Source organism: Oncorhynchus mykiss, chromosome 7, assembly GCF_057628025.1.
Source record: "Oncorhynchus mykiss isolate SJ-2025 chromosome 7, ASM5762802v1, whole genome shotgun sequence".
In the NCBI taxonomy this organism is placed as follows: Eukaryota; Metazoa; Chordata; class Actinopteri; order Salmoniformes; family Salmonidae; genus Oncorhynchus; species Oncorhynchus mykiss.
Genome location: NC_143028.1, coordinates 12,841,872 through 12,849,121, shown reverse-complemented (window position 1 = coordinate 12,849,121; position 7,250 = coordinate 12,841,872). Strand labels below are relative to the sequence as shown.

At 39.2% G+C, this 7,250-nt stretch overlaps 1 long non-coding RNA gene across 1 annotated transcript; it reads left to right on the top strand.

The window, feature by feature from the left end:
* The first annotated feature begins 509 nt into the window (after positions 1 to 509).
* LOC110527421 (uncharacterized) lies at positions 510 to 5,441 on the top strand. Its single transcript, XR_002474132.3, has 4 exons — positions 510 to 1,274; positions 2,431 to 2,579; positions 2,745 to 2,839; positions 4,874 to 5,441. It is a non-coding gene; the product is annotated as an uncharacterized LOC110527421 (long non-coding RNA).
* Positions 5,442 to 7,250: the final 1,809 nt, after the last annotated feature.

Genomic DNA, 7,250 nt, shown 5'->3' with positions numbered 1-7,250 from the left:
GTAACCATTGGTAGGCATACATGATGTGATTCTGTAGCCGAGAGAATAATCACATCGTCTAACCTCTATGAACCAATGGAGGCTCCTCAGAGGAGGAAGGGGTGGACCATCCTCCTCAGTGAAATTAATGTATTATTGTGAAACATTAAAAAGTTATCCTTTTTAGATAAAACTAAACCAAATATATTCCTATGTCACCAAATAATTGATTGAAATACATTGTTTTGCAATGAAGGTCTACAGTAACTTCAAAAGCACTGTCTGGGGTAGCGCCATGGTGTAGCCTGAGGTCAGCTAGCGTCTGTCCTCCTCTGGCTCCATTGACTTCAATACAAAACCTAGGAGGCTCGTAGGCCTCACACCCTTCCATAGACATTCATGGTAATTATGACCACTTCCGGAAGACGCCCTCCAACCAATCAAAGCTTTTGCAGTATAAACTGACATGTTGTCCATCCAATCAGAGAATAAACCTAGTGTCTTGAATTGGGATTGTGTCACAGAGCATTATGGGTATTCTATGTGTTGAGAAATTTGGTGACATTGTTGGATTAAGAGTGAAGAATGATAGTTTAGCATTTTGGGGATATTATTCCATTAAAATTAGTTTTTTCAAATTACAGGAGATGGAGGAGGTATATTATGAATTGTTTTCTTGGTTTTAGAACTTTATTTTTGTGTCCAGTTAGTGCAATTTATTTAAACTTGCCTTGCTAACTTCAGTAGCTAGCTAGCTACCAGCGCGAATGTGTAGTTTTCTCTGCCAGAATGGTCAATGCTGCCGAAAATGTTATGGACTTTTTGTTGAAGAACCCCTTTCATTTTCTGGGGTACATGGAAAAGTTGCAAATTAAATGCAGGGGTCGACCTCTGCCTGAGCTCAGCTTCATGAAGGATGAAAAGTTGAGGGCGTTCAATACCAACTGGTATCAAAAGTATATCTGGTTAACAGGGAACTTTCATCGAAGCCGCATTTATTGCTGACCTTACCTGCTTTTTGGAAAGTCTGAGCCTTGGTCGAAAGGTGGGTACAGTGACCTGAAGAACATTGATCGTTCAGCTAAATGGCAAAACAGAAGCAGGGAGCATATAAATGCCCACATCAGATTCAAGCTTCTGGAAAAAAGCTGCATCGATTATGACAAAGGTCTGCGTATTCAAACTGCGCAACACAACTAGAAAGTAAGAAGAAACAGGGATATTATCAAGCTGCTTATCACGACGAGAGGTAAAGTTCCACCAACAAGGGCAACTACTACAAGGAGCTTGCAGAGGTAATTGCACGTTACGATGGACTAACACTTGCTGAACATATGGAACTCTCTGTCTTTTCTGCTTTGTCGAAAACAATTCCGAACGATTTGATAGCTTCCATCGCATCATCCATTACAAGTTAGATTAAAGGGAGCGGTTGACGCAGCGCATTTTTTCTTGTACACTCAAGTAGACTTTCCACTTTCTTCCGCTATTTATTTAGCAAAAATGATAACACATAATCACTCCGGACAGACACAAGCAAAAAGTCATTACATAAATGTTGCAGCAGCCTAGGCTACACCTAAACATGAGAAATCTGGGTTGAAAACAGTCTGATCAACTGTAGGCTACTAATAAGAGCAGATGCATACAGCCTATGCACCCTGTCCATCTGGTCAGGGTAAACTAATTGGTAACGTTATGTATTAATAGTCCATTTGTGTGTCAGGAGAAAATATGTATGTGATCAAATTTAGTTTCTATTCAAAATTGGGCTGGCTTGGCTGCCTATATTTTTAAAATCCAAAACGATTAACTGGAATTAATTAATCAACATAATAGTGATGACAGATTTGAGTACATTTTTTATAAGGCCTACAGTTGCATAGGCCTGCATGATGAAAACATGCATAAAGCAAGCTCAGCCCTGTGAGGTCTATTGTCTATCAGTTGTTATCTATGTGTCTGGGTCGACGAAATCCCACTTCTAATCTTTTCTAAATATAATTTAGATGAACAAATAAAAGGTAGCTGCAGTTTGACAGAGTTTTCAGGGCCAGGAGTTTTTTTCAAACCATGTGACCTGATTAGGAAAACTGGTCACATCATAGCCCATATAAAACCTTTTTTACAACTGATTAATCACTGTCATACACTGTCATAGAGTTTTCCTAGTTATATAAGGAAAAACTCCAGGTCTCAGTGGGTAAAAATTGCCATCGCTCTGGGACCTATGGTGCCACCAGTCTGCTTGCAGTTGTCCGTTATCATCAGGTATGTGGATGATCAGGGCTTTAGTCAGGAACATTTCTTTGGATACATTGATGTGTCAAGTGAGCGAGATGTGTAGTCCGTGTTTGACTTTATTCATTTTGAGACTTCATAGAGCAAGTCGTTGTTCAAACCTACGATGGCGCAGCTGTAATGGAATGTATCTGCTATTTGTATTTACAGCCAAGTCCCCTCCTGTTCCCTGATTTAAGAGGTGATGACTACTCCACTTCACTACCTTTGTCAACTTTCTCCTGACATTAACTGAAGCCCCTTCTCATGTGCCCGCTCTTACACTGGCACGCACATTGAATACTTCCCCTCCAAGCACTGTGAGTACCCCTACAAATTTTCTCCCACTACTGTATGTAGAGACAATCACATGCACAATCACATTATTACACATCAGTGATTTTACTCCTTGCTTGGACTAACTCATTCTTAGCTCTTTTGTCTAACTGTGTAATGTGTTGTGTTATTGTTTTTTGTCTTCCCAGTCAAATCCTGTCCTGCATTGGTCAAGCCTCTGAACACCTCATCTCATGCCTCATACCTTCATTCAATCACTGCTGTGATCCCTTTCCAACATGGTGTAAGTAGCCCCCTCATTCCCCATAATATTGTACCATAAATGACTTTATTAAATGCTTTAGGTTAAAATAATTAGTCTTTGACGATTTTTTTAAACACACTTTGTTGTCTCCGTGCATTCTGCGCCTATACCGTGGGTCTCCTATCATCCTCAATTATTCAAGTCACCAGCCTCCACTGCTATGAACAGAGGTCCTCATAGAAAGTGGCACCAAACCGCCTATGTTGACAGCCAGGTCTCACGTAACACTGTAAATGTGAATTCAGATATTTACAGTTGAAGTTTACATACACCTGCAGAAGTTTACATACACATTAGCCAAATACATTTAAACTCAGTTTCACAATTCCTGACATTTAATCCTAGTAAAAATTTGCTTTCTTAGTTAGGATCACCACTTTATTTTAAGAATGTGAAATGTCAGAATAATTGTAGAGAGAGATTTATTTCAGCTTTCATTTCTTTCATCACATTCCCAGTGGGTCAGAAGTTTACATACACTAAATTAGTATTTGGTAGCATTGACTTTAAATTGTTTAACTTGGGTCAAATGCTTCGGGTAGCCTTCCACAAGCTTCCCACAATAAGTTGGGTGAATTTTGGCCCGTTCCTCCTGACAGAGCTGGTGTAACTGAGTCAGGTTTGTAGGCTTCCTTGCTCGCACTTTTTCAATTCTGCTCACAAATTTTCTATAGGATTGAGGTCAGGGATTTGTGATGGCCACTCCAATACCTTGACTTTATTGTCCTTAAGCCATTTTTCCACAACTTTGGAAGTATGCTTGGGGTCATTGTCCATTTGGAAGACCCATTTGCGACCCAGCTTTAACCAAGCTTTAACTTCCTGACTGATGTCTTGAGATGTTGCTTCAATAGATCCACATAATTTCCTTTCCTCATGATGCCATCTATTTTGTGAAGTGCACCAGTCCCTCCTGCAGCAAAGCACCCCCACTACATGATGCTGCCAACCCGTGCTTCACGATTGGGATGGTGTTCTTCGGCTTGCAAGCCTCCCCCTTTTTCCTCCAAACATAACGATGGTCATTATGGCCAAACAGTTCTATTTTTGTTTCATCAGACCAGAGGACATTTCTCCAAAAAGTTTGATCTTTGTCCCCATATGCAGTTGCAAACTGTCGTCTGGCTTTTTTATGGTGGTTTTGGAGCAGTGGCTTCTTCCTTGCTGAGCGGCCTTTCAGGTTGTGTCGATATAGGACTCGTTTTACTGTGGATATAGATACTTTTGTACCTGTTTCCTCCAGCATCTTCACAAGGTCCTTTGCTGTTGTTCTGTGATTGATTTGCACTTTTCGCACCAAAGAACATTAATCTCTAGGAGACCGAACACGTCTCCTTCCTGAGCGGTATGACGACTGCGTGGTCCCATGGTGTTTATACTTGCATACTATTGTTTGTATAGATGAACGTGGTACCTTCAGGCATTTGGAAATTGCTCCCAAGAATGAACCAGACTTGTGGAGGTCTAGAATTTTTTTTTCTGAGGTCTTTGCTGATTTCTTTTGATTTTCCCATGATGTCAAGCAAAGAGGCACTGAGTTTGAAGGTAGGCCTTGAAATACATCCACAGGTACACCTCCAATTGACTCAAATGATGTCAATTAGCCTATCAGAAGCTTCTAAAGCCAAGACATCATTTTATGACCCACTGGAATTGGACCCAACTTCTGACCCACTGGAATTGTGATACAGTGAATTATAAGTGAAATAATCTGTCTGTAAACAATCGTTGGAAAATGTATTTGTGGTATGTACGAAGTAGATGTCCTAACCAACTTGGCAAAACTATAGTTTGTTAACAAGAAATTTGTGGAGTGGTTGAAAAACGAGTTTTAATGACTCCAACCTAAGTGTATGTAAACTTCCGTCTTCAACTGTACATACAAAATAATACGAAATGCTCTGAGGCCAGGTTGATGGGGAAGGATAACGAATGTCCTTTGCTTCAGCTTCAATTCCATGTGCTAGGTTTTTTTTGGTCTTTCTCCCAACTATTTTACTCCACTGTCTACAGAAAGGAAGAAACGATGATCTGAACAAAAAGCAGTCAAGCAGTCAGTCTGACAAACACACACACACCAGACAATAGATTCGAGGAGAAACCCACCAAAAATCCCTTCAGAACTTCACAGTCTGTCTTTTGTCAGGCTATCTAGCGCTGTGAACGCACGCTGATGCCCCACAGTAGGCCTCTGCTGCATATCTGTCTGCCTGTCCATCAGTCACGGTTGAGTCAAACATGACAGCCTCTGCCTGTGTGTCTGAGAGCGTTAAAGCACAGTGTAATCTGACAACACAAAGCAGTAAGAGCTCTAAAATAGCTATGAAAGCTCTACTCTGTACCCATTGTTTTAATAAAGCTCTACTCTTTAACCATTGTTTTAATAAAGCTCTACTCTAGCCATTGTTTTTAATAAAGCTCTACTCTATAACCATTGTTTCAATAAAGCTCTACTCTATAACCATTGTTTCAATAAAGCTCTACTCTATAACCATTGTTTTAATAAAGCTCTACTCTGTACCCATTGTTTTAATAAAGCTCTACTCTGTACCCATTGTTTTAATAAAGCTCTACTCTATAACCATTGTTTTAATAAAGCTCTACTCTATAACCATTGTTTAAATAAAGCTCTACTCTAGCCATTGTTTTTAATAAAGCTCTACTCTATAGCCATTGTTTTTAATAAACCTCTACTTTATAGCCATTGTTTTTAATAAAGCTCTACTCTCCTGTGACGACCGACTCAACAGAGTCCCTTTTAAGCATTAAAGAAGGGAGATGAAGTGAAGACATCAGCATCTGACTCCCCGTCATTGAGGGGGACTGGATGAAACTGATCTCCGCTTGTTTGAGTCATTAGCGAACGTTTGGGGCTCAGTAATAGACGGAGCACCGCACTGATAAGGGACGTTATACCCGCCATATTTTCTATTAGCTCTATCAACTCTAATCTAAAATGTATGGGCAGGGATACGGATAGGCTACATCTCTGATGACTTGTGATGATAGTCAATGAAGATACTGTACATCTATGAATAGCAGTGCTATAGTGAAGAGACAGAACATTTGATCTTGTCTCTATCGGATATGATAAGGCATCATGAATGAAACTGAATAAGTGAATGGTGTATTGGCTTGAGTATAACAAATGGCAGTTATCTCTTAGACTGAACTGTCCATGTATTTATCGACAACCTGAAGTAAGTGTCAATTAGGCTTACTCCATAAGTTCCAGACATACAATTTGCATGACAAAATGCAACGTGTTATCAATGTCTCAATGTCAATGTCATGCATTAAAGATGTCTCTCATTATCATAATCATGTATTATCATAAAAAGAATACATTATTAATAATGTATAATTTGCATAGGGAAAGGACTAATAAACCAGAGTTACATATTAAGCATCAGCAAAAAATATCCAGTCCTGACAACCTTAAAGAGGATTGTTCACTCAAATGACAAAAAAATCGCTTTTTTTGTAATTTGGGTGAACTATCCCTTTAAAAACATTCTAAGATATATATTGTTTTGCGATGTCTCTCTGAAACCTCCAAGCACGCTTGTTTTTAAAGGGCACAAATTAATGTCATGTCTTCTGAGAGGGAGGCATTGAGGCTGCCTGAGGAGTGACAGTGTTGGGAAGAGACCAGCTCTAGGAAAACAGACATTGTTGAGGAAACAAAGTCTGTGCACTCTTCAAGATTATACTTAAGAATGTGTCTTACGTTTTGTTCTAAAAACCTACACCCCAAATAATTTGCTTAAAAATATGACCTGTTTGAAAACAGACACACAGATGATAGATTAAGTAGTAGAATGTATTTTCTTAAGAATGCAAAATTCTTATTCTAAAACACTGAAATGGATTAAAATAAGAACTTTGAGCCACTAAGGGCCTCTTTCCACAACACTTTGCTAAAAGAAACATGACGCTAATGAAACAAATGCTAATTTAAAAAAATAGTACCTTGTGTTCTTTGCTATCAGTCCCTCTCAACATTAATATATTGTTTTTGTGCATCTGAGGGAAAACAAGTAGGAGGTCACGAATTCGAACAATACATGTTGATTCCAATTACGGTAAAAAGCAATGAACAAGATGCGCTAATGATGAAAAAAGAAGGTGTTTGTGTGCGCTATCAAGAGCCAGTGTGGAATATTTAATATCAGATTTATTTCCATGATGTGTGTTGTGATGAGACTTCAAATTATTATTTTCCACACAGTGTCTGCATCAACACAGCAAAACATTGTGGGTATTTACTTCTCTGTTAGAGCGGTGAAACAATCAAGGCTTGGATTATAGCGACTCTTCAAGATGGCACCGATTATTAGATAGTCCCCCACTTCATCGTCAATGAGTGGCGGGAATAAAACAGACAAAA